The sequence below is a fragment of the Emydura macquarii genome, unplaced genomic scaffold (assembly GCF_026122565.2).
Source record: "Emydura macquarii macquarii isolate MOO-44397 ecotype Brisbane River unplaced genomic scaffold, CSIRO-AGI_Emac_v2 contig_2369, whole genome shotgun sequence".
Lineage (NCBI taxonomy): Eukaryota > Metazoa > Chordata > Testudines > Chelidae > Emydura > Emydura macquarii.
The window spans coordinates 2,907,008-2,922,039 of record NW_027132506.1 but is presented as its reverse complement, the minus strand read 5'-3'; the positions used below and the strand labels follow the sequence as shown (position 1 = coordinate 2,922,039).

At 48.4% G+C, this 15,032-nt stretch overlaps 1 protein-coding gene across 3 annotated transcripts in view; it reads right to left on the bottom strand.

Moving 5' to 3' along the window:
- DAG1 (dystroglycan 1) overlaps positions 1–15,032 on the bottom strand; it is a 92,302-nt gene that overhangs the window by 6,459 nt on the left and 70,811 nt on the right. The gene's annotated exons all lie outside the window — the stretch shown is intronic.

Sequence of the window (15,032 nt, the reverse complement as noted above, 5' to 3'; positions counted from 1 at the left end):
GCAATTTCAGGCTGTCTGCACAGCAGCAAGACACCCACAACTGGCCCAGGCCAGCCAACTCTGGCTTGCGGGGCTCGGGCTGTTCCATTGCTGTGTAGGCATCCGGGTTCGGGCTGGAGCCTGACCTCTGGAACCCTCCCACCTCGCAGGGCCATAGAGCCCTGACTCCAGCAGCAAAGGAAGAGCCACACAGCCCAAGCCCTGCAAGTCTTGGCCAGCCGCAGGTGTCCAGTTGCTGTGCAGACACACCCTGAGTCACAAGGACAATGAAGAAGCTGAGGTATTTTACTATCCCTGCACTTCTAGATACCTACTAGAACCACACATTCAGATGCCAGCATCTAAGTGGTGCTGAATTAATAAGTCTTTAGAGCTAAAGGTCTTCCTCCCAACAGTACTGATTAAGCTAGTCAGTGTGCTGGCTTGGTCACAACTCATCTCCTTTATGGAATCATCTACAAACCTAAGATACCCAGAAAGAAATAATGGCAGATCCACTTCGCTCAGGCCTCATTTCAGGCTCCTGAGGTCTCCCCTGTCACTGGCCAACCTACATGCCAGTTGCCCCTTTTCACTTCTAGCTCTCAATAGAGCAGAAACGAGTCATTACAGCCATTCGGCCGGTCCCACTGGAAGTGTTCTCCTCTGAAGTCAGAGCCTTGGCTTTCCACCCTTCTGAGATGAGGCCCAGAGGCCCCACTCTCCACAGCCTCCCTGTGTGGAACCAAGTGAGGGTTGATCGACCTGGTAGCACTTAACCTTGAGGGCCACAGGCAGAGTTGCTACCCCAGGTGCCGCAGTGGAGAATGAAATGAGGGTGCAGACAGTGGCACGACTGATTGCTGTTAACCTGTACTTGACAGTCACTAGTTTGTACCAAAGGTTAAATGCGATCGATAGGACAGCATGCAAGTCCATAGTTATAGTCCAAGCAGTCTATTATTCAGGGAATTGACTCTCTTAGAACAGTGACAAAAGGTGTGCTCTGGCCTGGCCCCCTGCACCTAAGAACTCAGCACACATCATTTGCTGTAAGTTAATACCAGAGGCTATTTAGTTGCATGACTAACTTGGGCCACGGTTAATGGAGTCTAACTCCCTAACACGAGTCTTCCTTGAAGTCCTGTGGTCTAATTTAGGAGTGGAAAGTTAAAGTAAGTGAAGATGGAACTGCCATGTGCTGAGAAGGAAGGTCAAGGTAAATGCATCTAACCCCTCCTCCTTTGTCCAATGTATTTTCGATGTGATTTCTACCAGTCTTTCACCTCCATCTTCCCAGTGCACACCTGCCCTGCAGCTCTCCTATAACCCTGACCATACATACTTCTCCATGTTGGGCACAAGACGGGAGAGACATGCATAAAGCTATTTTCCCTAGCTCTCCTAGCCATTTTGTTCATTTAGTGAGAAGTCCTGAATTTGTTCTGAAATGTCAGCCAGCAGACGGCATGTCTCCCTTTGCCAATCATTCCATGTTACAGGGACTTTGCTTTCAGTGCAAGCTATTTGTCATCGGCACAGCTGACGGTCTGGAAAGACGCCAAGGTGCTTCCCCCTCCCACACATATACAGAAAAACCACATGGGCAAAGCCACTGTATCTACTTCTGCGCCCATCCTGCCTGCCTGCTCTAAAGCCCCGGCGAAGGACCAGGACTTCTCTGGCTTCCAGGACAGCACCTGCACCTGCCAGGCGCTAAATAAACCTGATGGCAAATGTGTGTTTCCAATGCCCACTCAAGTTGTGGCAGCTCATGTTCTGGCTGCATTATGGCCACTTCCCCGCATTCATAAGCCAGAGCAGGTCTGACATGCTGTGATCGACTGTTTGCAAGGCCACTGCCACTATTGCAGGACATGATATTTCCCGCCCACTGTGGAGCAAAGTGGCTGTTTGGTGGCAATTCTGAATTCTGCAGTGAATCAGGTAAGAAAGCGGCTCCTTTGGCACGGTTTCCCTCTCATGAGTCACTCCGATATTAAGTGGATTAAATCCCATAGTTGGATTGCAAGCTCTTTGGGGTAGGAGCACACCACACCTGCCTGTGCTTGTACCCTGGCTCTACACTGGCTGCGTGGAGGCCCTTTTCACCTCTGGAAGGGCAAGCAATGTAGCCTTTAAGATGCTAACGCAGATGCGGGAGCACAGTTCTGCAGCAAGGGGTGCATGCTGTTGCTGAACAACTGAGAAGCACATGGAGCCCCAGCTCCAAGTCCCAGCGGCTCCCCTGCACAAGCCGCATGTCGTAAAGCAAGGGCGTGCCCCGTTAGGGGCCTACAGTGCAGCTCTAAGAGGGGCAGCAGCACAATGCCAGAATCCAGCCTGCAGTTTCTAATGCTGGCATTGCAAGGGGTCACCGAGCACAGGGAGATACTCTGGGTCTCTCTGGCTCGCTGGGTTTGCTGCTCTAATGCAGAGCTGTGATCAAGTTCTCTTCAATAAGGCCATTTTCATGTCTCTGCAGTTCTCTAAAGCTCACACACATCTCAATCTGCAGCACACAAAGCTGGACAAGGCGGCCTTGTCATGAAAATGGACTTGTAGGAATGCACAGGTGGTTTGAGAGCAGTTGAAGAGTGGGTTGGAATGCTGGATCTGGCTAGCGATCCTGGGGTCTCTGCTGTAGGGACTGTTTTAGGATAGCTGAATGAAAAGCACTGGGATCTGCAGATCATTACTCACTGACCAGATTAGGTGCTGTAAGCAGGGCTTCTGCCTTCTCCAACCTTCTCAGTTCCTCTCCTCTCATCTGCAGGTGGGATTTAGGGTTAGGGCAGACTGGGATGGCTCAGCCACAAGAGCAGAAGGATTTGGGAATAAAACACTGGGCTGGGACTCAGGAGATGTGTTCAACTCAGGGCTTGGCCACCAACTCACTGTGTGACCTCTGACCTCTCTGGTCAGCTCCCTATCTGTACAATGAGGATACTACCTGGTACCTCACCAGGTCGGTGGGCAAAAAATCCTTTAATGAGTGATGAGAGCAGATATGACAAGCACCACCGAAAAGCCCTAGAGACTGCAGCATGCAAAGCAAAGACTGTCACCACTGCATTGGACAATGATTAGCAGCTAGCCAACAGAGATCCTTTTCCATTTGCAATTCAAATCAAGGAGACTGACCAGCCCACTCTTGCTATCTCTGAGCCTCCACAGCTCTTTATTCTGCTGCTCTACATCAAAATTATGCACATTGCTTTGTATCCTATCATGAGCAGAGAAAGCACTGTATCACAGTGGCAGTGATGGACCTAAAATCTGCTGTCTCTTTACACACACTAATAGGATCCATCTCCTGCTGACCTAAGCTTTCTGCCTATTTTTTGAAAGTGGATATGTTTTGGCATGGTACAGCACCTTGCAGCTGGCTGAGAGCAGATCTGACACACGAAGTATAGTCTTTAAATGCAAAGCTGAGTCTTCACATATTTTATTTTCACATATTGTTTGCCATAGAATATACATATATGTTAGCCAAAATGGTCAGGGATGCAACCCCTTGTGCTGGGATCCCTAAGCCTCTGACTGCCAAAAGCTGGGAGTGAACGTCAGCGAATGTATGGATCAATCCATGAGCCTGTTCTGTTCATTCCCTTTAAAGCATCTGGCACTAGCCACTGTCGGAAGACAGGACACTGGGCTAGATGGACCGTTGGTCTGACCCAATATGGCCATTCTTATAACAATGTTAAAAATATTAGAGCTGAAAAGTCAAATGCTCCTAAAGTTTGGAAGAGCCAGGGTTAGGGATGTCTATGCAACCTTAATTCTGCCCTTGTGTGTATTCAGTTATGATACCGTTTTTTATTACATGATCACTTTTTTCCACAGGATCCCTCCCTCAATCAGTGCACAAGATGGATGGTGTTCAGAGAATGAGGCAGCTGCTTACTATTTCATTTTATCCTCATTGTGTGGTCCAATATGTTATTTACTGCCCGCCCTGCACTGAATACAGAATTGATTTTTCTTCATGGACTTTTCTGTGGCACACACTCTCTGTTGTACAAATGCCTCACAAATATTAATGAATTGATTATCACAATTTTCACATTTATCCCCATTCTACAGAGAGATTAAGGTCAAAATCCATAAGAATATTCACTGATTTTGGATAGAATCATAGTTGGAAGGGACCTCAGGAGGTATCTAGTCCAACTCCCTGCTCAAAGCAGGACCAACCCCAACTAAACCATCTCAGCCAGGGCCTTGTCAAGATGGGCCTTAAAACTCTCTAAGGATGGAGATTCCACCACCTCCCTAGTGCTTTCCAGTGCTTCACCACCCTCCTAGTGAAAACGTTTTTCCTAATATCCAACCTAGACTCCCCCACTGCAACTTGAGACCATTGCTCCTTGTTCTGTCATCTGCCACCACTGAGAACAGCCTAGCTCCATCCACCCTGGAACCCCCTTTCAGGTAGTTGAAGGCTGCTATCAAATCCTCCCTCATTCTTCTCCCCCTTTCAGGTAGTTGAAGGCCCAAATCCTCCCTCATTCTTCTCTTCAAGCCCAGTTCCCTCAGCCTCTCCTCATAAGTCATATGTTCCAGTCTGTTGACTCATATCCAGCTTCTTGTCCACTGTAACCCCCAGATCCTTTTCTGCAGAATTGTTACCTAGTCCGTCGGTCCCCAGTCTGTAGCAGTGCATGGTATTCTTCCATCCTAAGTGCAGGACTCTGCACTTGTCCTGTTGAACCTCATCAGATTTCTTTTGGCCCAATCCTCCAGTTTGTCTAGGTCACTCTGACTCTATCCCTACCGTCCAGCACATCTACCACTCCCCCCAGCTAGTGTCATCCACAAATTTGCTGAGGGTGCAATCCACCCCCTCATCCAGATCATTAATGAATATCTTGAACAAAACCGGCCCCAGCCCCAGCACCGACCCCTGGGACACTCTGCTTGTTACTGACGTGTTGCCACCTAGACATCGAGCTGTTGATCACTACCTGTTGAGCCCAACGATCTAGCCAGCTTTCTATCCATCTTATAGTCCATTCATCCAACCCAGACTTCTGTAACTTGCTGGCAAGAGTACTGTGGGAGACCATATCAAAAGCTTTGCTAAAGTCCAGGCATATCACGTCCTGTGCTTTCCCCACCCAGAGAGCCAGTCATCTCATTATAGAAGGCAGTCAGGTTGGTGAGACAAGACTTGCCCTTGGTGAATCCATGCTGACTGTTCCTGATCACCTTCCTCTCCTCCCTGTGCTTCAAAATGGATTCATTGAGGACCTGATTCATGATTTTTCCAGGGACTGAGGTCACACTAACTAGTCTGTAGCTCCCCAGATCCTCCTCCTTCCCTTTAAGATGGGCACTAGATTTGCCTTTTTCCAATCATCCAGGATCTCCCCCGATTGCCACGAGTTTTCAAAGATAATGGCCAATAGCTCTGCAATCACCTCAGTCAACTCCCTCAGCACCCTCGGATGCATTGCATTCGGCCCCATGGACTAGTGCATGTCCAGCTTTTTCAAATAGTCCTGAACCTGTTCCTCCATCACTGAGGGCTGCTCACCTCCTTCCCATACTGTGCTGCCCAGTGCCGTACTCTGGGAGCTGACCTTGTCTTTGAAGGTAAAGGCAAAAAAAGACATTGAGTACTTCAGCTTTCTCCACATCATCATGTCACTAGGTTGCCTCTCCCATTCAGTAAGGGACCCACACTTTCCCTGACCACTTTTTTGTTGCTAACATAGCTGTAGAAATCCTTCTGGTTACCCTTCACATCCGTTGCTAGCTGTAACTCTAGTTGCACTTTGGCCTTCCTAATTTCACCCCTGCATGCTCGAGCAGTATTTTTGTACTCCTCCCTAGTCATCTGTCCAAGCTTCTACTTCTTGTAAGCTTCACTTCTATGTTTAAGCTCACCAAAGATTTCTCTGTGAAGCCAAGCTGGTCGCCTGCCACATTTGCTATTCTTTCTGCACATCAGGATGGTTTGTTCCTGCGTCTTTTAAAGGTTTCTTTAAAATACAGCCATCTCTCTTGGACTCCTTTCCCCCTCATATTAGACTCCCAGGGGATCCTACTCATCAGTTCCCAAAGGGAGTCGAAGTCTGCTTTTCTGAAGTCCATGGTCCATATCCTGCTGCTCTCCTTTCTTCCTTTTGTCAGGATTCTGAACTTGACCATCTCATGGTCACTGCTGTCCAGGTTGTCATCCACTTTTACTTCCCCTACTGTTTGTGAGCAGCAGGTCAAGAAGAGCACAGCCCCTAGTTGGTTGCTCCAGCACTTGTACCAGGAAGTTGTCCCCAACATTCTCCAAAAACTTCCTGGATTGTCTGTGCACTGTTGTCTTGCTCTCCTAGCAGAAGTCAGGGTGATTGAAGTCCCCCATGAGAAGCAGGGCCTGTAATCTGGAAACTTGTGTTAGTTGTCTGAAGAAAGTCTCGTCTACCTCCTCCTCCTGGTCTGGTGGTCTACAGCAGATGCCCACCACGACATCACCTTTGTTGCTCTTGCCTCTGAACTTAACCCAGAGAATCTCAACAGGCTTTTCTCCAGTTTCATACTGGAGCTCTGAGCAGTCATGTTGATCTCTTACTTACAGTGCAACTCCTCCACCTTTTTGCCTAACTTGAGACCTCCAGAGCCTAAGCACCTACAACTTATATTGGCTTCCTATAGACCTGTCTGAATCACTACTCAACTCCGTCGTGTCCACCATCCCTCCTGTGCACTGACTGAGGCAGGTGCCCTGTGGAGAAAACAGAATGCAGTTCTATAATTAAGAACTGGAGCATAATGCATATGCATAAGGGGGACAATTTCAGGTTGCAATAGCGATCCTAATTCTGGTATTTCCTAGTTTTTAAGAACTTGCCTGTTGCAGCCTTAATGTTCTTTTAATACATTTTTTCTGTATGGAAGATCTAAATTTTACACACATTTAGAGTGGATTTTAGCTCCAAGAAAATAGCACCTGCTTCTGCAGATGAGGAAGTTACCTTGCACAGTAACGATGGCTCTTTGAGATGGGTCACCCATGGGGTGTGTGTCTCTGCCTCTGATCGGAGATCTTTGATAGCAGCATCCATTCGGTTCGCATATACGCTCTCCCTCCCTTGTGCTCTGCCTTGAGGCTAATTAGTGCTGCACGGGTGAACCACCCTGAGTTTCTTCTCTACCACAGTGCCCCTATTGAGAACTCCAAAGTAGTCGGGAGAAGGGCGGGTTGTGGAGCACCCATAGGGTAACGCATCATGGAGAACCATCCTTACTGCACAAGGTGAGTAACTTCCTCTTGAATTGTGTCCCTATGGGTGCTCCACTGTAGGAGACTTCTCAGCAGTACCCCCATGGAGGGCTGGGGCTTCGGAGTGGAGTCGGTTATTGAAGACAGTACTGTGGAGCTGAAGATGGCATCAGAAGCTGAGTCCTGAGAGTGCACATAATGTTCTGTGAAAGTATGGGCAGAGGCCAGGTTGCTGCACTGCAAATTTCTGAGATGGGGACATACATCGTTAAGAAACGTGACTGAGGTAGAAGCTGATCTCATGGAATACATGTGGATTCCCAACAGGTGCAGCAGGCTGTGCATATGGTAACAGTGATTAATGTTGCCAGAGACCCGTTGGACAGTCTTTAAGCTGATCCTGTGGAACCTTTGGATCTGTCTGCGAATGAAAGGAAGAGTTTAGGAGACTTCCTAAAGTCCTTAGTCCTATCCAAATAAAATGCTAGGGCTCTCTGAACATCTAGTATATATAGTATGGTCTCCCTGTTGTCATGATGCGGTTGGGGGGGGAGGGGGAAGGGAAAGTGAATTAGGAGGAGGCTACTTTGAGAGGAACTTGGGATGCGGGCTCAATGTGACTTCGTCTAAAAAAAAAAAGACTGACGGGTGTGTGTGCCATCAGTGCCATGATTTCCCCATCCTTTGTGCTGAGGTAATGGCCACTAGAAATGCTGTCCCCATGGACAGATGTGAGAGAGCAAGTTGCCATGGGATTGAAGGGTGACCTAGTCCACGCTCTCAGAACGAGACTGAAGTCCCAGGGTGAAGTGGGCAGTCTGATGTGCGGGGAAAGGTTTCCCATGCTCTTAAGGAATGTGTGTGTCATTGGGTCAGCAAACACTGAGCATCCGTCCACTTGATGGTGGAAGGCCATTATGGCCGCTAGATGTACTTTAAGGGAGCTGAGAGAGAGTCCAGACTTTGAGATCTAAAACTTAGCCTAGAACCAAAGGGAGGAGGAAGATGTTGAGTCTAGCTGTTTGGAATGGCACCAAATTTGCATGGACTTCCAAGGGACTAAGTATGAGAGGGGGTAGGGGGGAAACGAGGGGGCAAAAGTAGAAACTGCAGTCAAGTTAGGGGAAAGTTATGTTAGCAACTTGAAGCACATAGAAGGCAGCCTAAAGGATCTGGTTCTTCTGGCAGCATTGCTCCAGACTATTTATAGTCCAACAGAAACTGAGGCTAAGTACTTTTATAGTTCATGGTTAAACACACGTCGGGAAATGTAAATTAAAGCTGCACATACGTGTGCACATCACAATGCGATCTTTAATTATATGCTCACATGCTATCACTCCAACACACAATCTTTACCAGAGCCCTACATATTTTGCTGTTGTGAACCACGCTGGCCATGTCAGAAGGCCCAGCAAAGTTATTTACATACAAGATTTGCAGCAAATGTGCCTTTTTCACTGCACAGTTCACAAGATCAACCTTGCATGGCTGGATGTTATACTGTGTTTGATAAATGGTGACAATTATAGTAATGCATACTAGTACTGGGGCACAGTTAAATGGTGGGAGTTACTGGATTCCTAGACTTCCTGACTTGAGCATTAACAGTGCTTTTTCCCATGTAATTTCCTAGGGTGTTTTTGTTTTGAAAAAAAGTATTTCCACACACACTGGACTAATTTGGTCACAGAAGACCCATCCTGCCCTGAGGCACTCTCAGGAACGCCAGAGCCTCACGATGTGCACACTCTGCATGTCCCACAATAACAGAGCTGGCAGTGGGGGACATGCTATTCCTAGTGCCTGGGGTTGGGAGCTTCATGGTTTTCCACTTCAGCAAGTTGTGATCAGGTGGACAGGAGGAGAGGGCCCTGGCAGAAATGGTGGCTGGAGCATCACCTCAATGGGAGGCAGACTGAAAGCTCTCACTTTTCTTGAAGGCCGTTTCTTCAGGAAAGGTCTCCAGCACACAAAACCAGCGTGTTGTAGACAATTGCCATTTAAGGATCTGGAGACCTACCCTTGAGCCGGTGGAGTCTGATGAGAAACTCCAGTGAACCTGCAGTGCAAGGTACTTGAGCCGTAAGAAGTCAGAGGCTTGTGGTAATTCCTGTTCTGTTGATGAAGGGGCCCTCTAAGGTGGAACTGAGGAACTCAAATCAAAGTTCCTTGGACTCATAGAAGCCTCTGTTGATGGCCCAGAATCTGAAGGACTGGCAAAACCTGGGTACACCCAGTTCCAGGCATCTTTCTATAGAGACTTTGCACATGCCTAAACTTGGAGTGCTTTTGGATTTCAGTATTAACATACTTCAGACACTCCCCATCCTCCTTCCTCTACTAAAGGTTAGACGTGTGCAGAATTCCTGGAATGCAGGGCTAAATTTGAGACGAGAAGTTACTGAGCCTTCACTTCAGAGCAGATGCTGGCTGCTAACTAAAAGAAGGAATATATGTAAATAAAAACTTCAATCCTAATTCACAAATAGTAACACTCAACTGGGAGTCCTTAACTTTGCCACCTTAGTCCAGTTCAGAGTTCTGTGTTCCTTGAGGTACTTCAACAGCATGCACCCAGTATACAGAGCACAGTGTTTTTTGCACTCCCTTTTCTTATGTGTGGTGTTGTGACAACATGAACGCTAGAAGAGTAAAGAGAACCCTGGACTCTGTTCTTGGAATGGATTTTCAAATATTATTTATATGTAATTATTAAGTTAATGATTCCAGATCAGTTCACTAAGAGAAGCTCTCCAGTTTGCTGTGTATACAATTTCAGTGCCAAGTCTCCAAGCTCTGCCATTTCCCTCAAGGGTTTTAGTTTTGAAAATACCTCTTTTGCCACTGGAGAGAAAAAAGGCTGCCTTTGTTTTCCAATTATTTTGGAGATATTTATAAATGAGTCCTTAGCACTACAGATCACACAAGCCTGGGGGCATAGCGAAGACCCATCTAGCACAGAAATGAGCTTCAGTCACAAGTTGCCCTATGGCAGCCAGGACAGATATGACGACAGAGTTAGTGAGGTTCTTTGGGAAGCACAGGCCTAGATCGTCAAGCTCACGAACTGAGTGAGATTCCGTCCAGGAGAAGGGGTCTTCATTTACAACAGCTACTGTTCTACAGGCTGCATCTACACAGAACAATTCCCTGTCTGGCTAAAGCACAAACGGTTCAGTATGTTCACACTAGCCTTGGGGAGCCAGCTGAAGAAGCTTCATACTGTGCGGCTTGACAATCTAGACATCTCCTACACAGCAAAGACTGCCACCAGGACCAGAAAGGCAGCCTCTGGCCCCACAGTTGGGAAGCTTCCTATGTAAGAAGCTGGCTGTTGTGGAAGTAACTCGCAGTCAAGGGCCATCATGAGTGCAGCACTATTGATTCAGGAGAGTAGCTTCTGGCCACAATGAGTGCAGCAAGTTCTTGAGCTAGGCCACATCAGCAGCAAGCAGTGCATGCTGGGAGAGTAGTGGGAGGACCATTTGAGTTGTCTGTGCTATTATTCCATCCGTGCTGGCACTTCAATGATGATTAGAACTGCCAAAATCCTCATCTAGTCCAGTTATTGGACACTGTGGGGGAGGGGGAGTGGACACAGGGTTTCAGTATGTCAGCTTTCTCCAGCCAGACCAATTCTGCTATTCTGAACAGCCCCAAGACACAAAGGCTAGGCCACTACCCACTACGTATTTGAAGAACTGTTCAAGCCGCTCCTCTGACATGAGGTAAGCCTTGTGTCGAGGACTCGGACAGATGCAACACTGCTGGAGGACTCTGTTTGGACAGTTGTCTTTTCCTTTCCTTGCGCTAAGCATGCCCAGGAGAAGGCATAGGAAGTTGATATAGGCACAACCAGCAGAGGATTCTGGTTAGCCAAGGGACTGTATTTAAACACAATTTTACAGCACTTTAACAAACAAGACTCTGAAGTTTTACTCCTGCTTCTCCGCTGGATGCTTACAAAAGACAAGCAGAAAGGCCAGGGAAGAAGTACGTGCTGTACAGACTGTGCTGTAACTCTTCTCTCCGAAGGTATGTTTAGTGGGAGATCTCCCTAGCCCTGGGTGCGTGCTCCCAGGGTGGGACTGGAGGGGACTCTCAGCTTGCGTTCCAAGAGCACTAGAGAGTTACACTAGCAGAGATGGCTTACATTTGCTCCTGCCGAGGGAACGAACCCTTCATGCCACTACTCTCAGGTAGAAAATCTCCCATACTCCGCCCCATGTCATAGTTGGAGAAACAATGGTAAAACTAACACACACTGTTTGAGACTGAACTACGAGATCCTGCAGCCAGGTATTTTCACTTCTTACCTACTGAGCACCTAAAGGTAAAGTTTGTTCTGTATTCTTGACCAATACTGAACTTCCTCTTATGTCTCCTGTGACAAAGCTCTTCCTCTCGGTGGGTCCAGAGCTTCTTTCTAGCGGTAGGTCAGGGAACTGCTTCACCCCTTAGTGTTCTTCTGCTCTTTAGTGGTGGGGGAGGCTAATACAGCCTCTCTAAGATGGCCGTTCCCTCCTGGGTCCCTCTCCTGTCTCTGGTTGTCAGAGGCCCTTGCCTCTTTACTGGGGCTCTTACCCCTCCAGTGAATGACCAGTAGGGGGTGGGGGACCTGGTCCCACACTTGACTCTGAGTCCCAACCGAGGAACCGTACAAGTAGCAGCCTTGTATTGTGGCTTCAGGAAAGCTGCTAGCTTCCCTGGGTTACTTCCCCTTGACTTAATGTCTGTGCCCTGCTCGGACAGGGGCTCTTCCTGGCCTCCTTTCCAGGGGAGACTCTTGACCTGTGACAGACCCACTGGGCATGGTAGTGCTCAACCAAATGTCCAGTTCTATCTTCCCCTTCTGGCACGGTCTTTTCCTTCAGGCCTCCAGGTCTGGGAAAGGTCCTTTGCCATCTTCGGGCAGGGTCTTTCCCTCTCCCAGTTTTTGTACCTGCAGGGTTCTCTTCTGCCAGTATTCTACTCCTTCTCCTAAACCCTCCTGGTTTCTGACAGCATCTTGCCTGCTCACACACTTTCTGGTATCTTGCCTCACTCTCACAACTCTAGCCACACCCTTTCTCTGAAGAGGAGGCTTTAACAAATCCTGAGCAGGGCTTTGATTGGCTCCAGGTGTGTTACTCTAGGTTAATTAACCTCTGCCCAGATACCAGGGGAAAAGGGACTTGCTAAGCCTGGGGCTGATATATTGGCCTTCTGACACTCTCCGGTAGCCATCTAGTCTGACGCTGTCACATATCCCTCCCCCTGCTCAAAACCACGTGGTTGGGGAACTTGGGTCGTTAGGCAGTGCACCAGTGACAGGCCATCCAGATTGCCGTGGCGGCTCCTGGCCCTGTGTTGGTTGGTAAATTGAAATAGTTGGAGGGACAGGAACCACCTGGTCACCCTTGCATTCTTCTCTTTGTTCTACTGCATCTACTGGAGGGGGACATGGTCGGTCACGAGGGTATATTTTCATCCTTGCAGATAATAGCTGAGAGTTTCCATGGACCACTTGACAGCAAGGCACTCCTCCACCACCACTGCATATTTCTGTTCCCTTGGAAGGAGCTTTCTACTGAGGTAGAGAATGGGGTGTTCATCTTCTCCCACCATCTGTGATAGGACAGGCCCCCAACCCTACCTTGGATGTGTCTGTCTGTAGTATAAATTCCTTTGTAAAGTCCGGGGTTACTGAAGAGCACGGTTCGTAGGTCCATGAAGGCCTCCTCCGCCTTGTCGGTTCATTTCACCATTTCAGGGCCCTGAGCCTTAACCAGGTTCATAAACGGACTTGCTCTGGTGCTGAAGCGGGGGATGAATCGCCGATAATACCCCACTATGCCGAGGAATGCTCGGACCTGTTTCTTCTGGTTCGGTTGGGGCCAATTTTGGATGGCCGCCCACTTATTCACTTGGAGCTTCACTACACCTCTTCCCCACGATGTACCGGAGGTATTTAGCTTCTGATACACCTATGGCACACTTGGTTGGATTTGCTGTAAGGCCTGCCTGCCTCAGGGTATTCAGTACTGCTTCCACCTTTTCCAGGTGGGTTTCCCAGTCTGGGATATGTATAATCACGTTGTCCAGGTACGCAGCGGTTATAGCTGGCATGGGGACACAACAACTTGTCCATAAGGCGCTGAAAGGTGGCTGGGGCTCCATGTAGCCTGAAGGGGAAGACAGTGTACTGGAATAGTCCCTCAGGCGTGGAGAAGGCAGTCTTTTCTTTTGCTTCTTTGGCTAGGGAAATCTGCCAATACCCTTTTGTCAAATCCAGGGTGGTCAGGAATCGGGCCTTGCCCAATTGGCCAACTAATTTATCTATGCATGGCATAGGGTACACATCGAATTTGGAAATCTCGTTCAGTCAGCGAAAGTCATTATAAAACCTCGTGGTGCCATCGGGTTTAGGCAATAGCACAAACAGGCTGCACCACTGGCTGGGGATTCTTCAATGACTCCCAATTCTAACATTTTCTTTACCTTGGCCTTAATTTCCTCCCTTTTTGCCTCTAGGACTCTGTAGGGTCTTGTTATATTGGTCCCGGAGTTTGTGATAATGTGGTGTTACACCTCTGTTGTTCAGCCCGGCTTTGTTGAGGACACATCTTGATTTCGATTGACTATCTCCATCACCTCAGCCTTTTGGTCCAGTGTTAGGTTGAGGGATAGCCTCACTTGCTTGTGTGGGTTGTTTTCCTGAGGCAGAGTCTCTACGATGACTACACATGCCTCTCAGGCCTGCCAAGGCTTCAGGAGGTTAACGTGGTAGACCTGCTCTTGTTTCCGGCGACCCGGCTGTCACACCTTGTAATTTACTTCTCCCACGGGTTCAACTACTTTGTAAGGCACCTGCCATTGGGCCAAGAGCTTGCTCTCGGCCGTGGGTACCAGTACCATTACTCAATTTCCAGGCTGGAACTGTCAAACCTTTGCTTGGCGGTTATAGTAGATCTGCTGGGCCTCCTGTGTCTTCTCCAAGCGTTTTCATATGATGGGAGTGACTCAGGCTATTTGGTCTCTCATCTGCAGTACGTGGTCAATTATGTTTTTTCCCAGGTTCGGATCTTCCTCGCAAATCTCCCTGGCGCTGTCTAATATGCCCATATAGTAACTTGAAGGGGGAAAACCCGGTGAAGGCTTAAGAAACCTCCCAGATGGCGAACATGAGGTAAGGCAACAGGGATCCCAGTCTTTCCCATCCGGACTCACTACTTTTCTTATCATTGCCTTGAAGGTCCTGTAGAACCTCTCCATCAGGCCATCAGTCTGTGGGTTGTAGACAGAAGTACACAGGGCCTGAACATGAAGCAGGGCACATAGGTCCTTCATTAGTTTTGATGTGAAGGGGGTCCCTTGATCTGTCAGGATCTCCTTAGGTAGCTCTACTTTGGCAAAGATCTTTACTAGCTCTGTTGCTATCGTCTTAGAGGCCGTGTTTTGTAGGGGAACCAACTCTGGGTAAATGGTGGCATAGTCCAGGACAACAAGTATGTGTTGATGGTCTTGGGCTGTCTTCTCCAGGGACCCCACCAGGTCCATCACTATCCGCTCAAACGGGACCTCGATAATTGGCAGAGGAACCAGAGGAGCCCGTAAGTGTGGACGGGGCTGGGTAACTGGCAGTCAGAGTAAGAGGCATAATAGCGCTGGACCTCCTCGTGTACTCCTGGCCAGAAGAACCTCCGTAGGACCCGTGCCAGTCTTTTCTCCACTCCTAGGTGTCCCCCAAAAAGGTGACTGCAGGCTAGGCTCAACACTGTCTTCTGATGTTTTTGTGGCACCAGGAGCTGCTGCACCTCCTGTCCCTGAATCTGTGCAACTC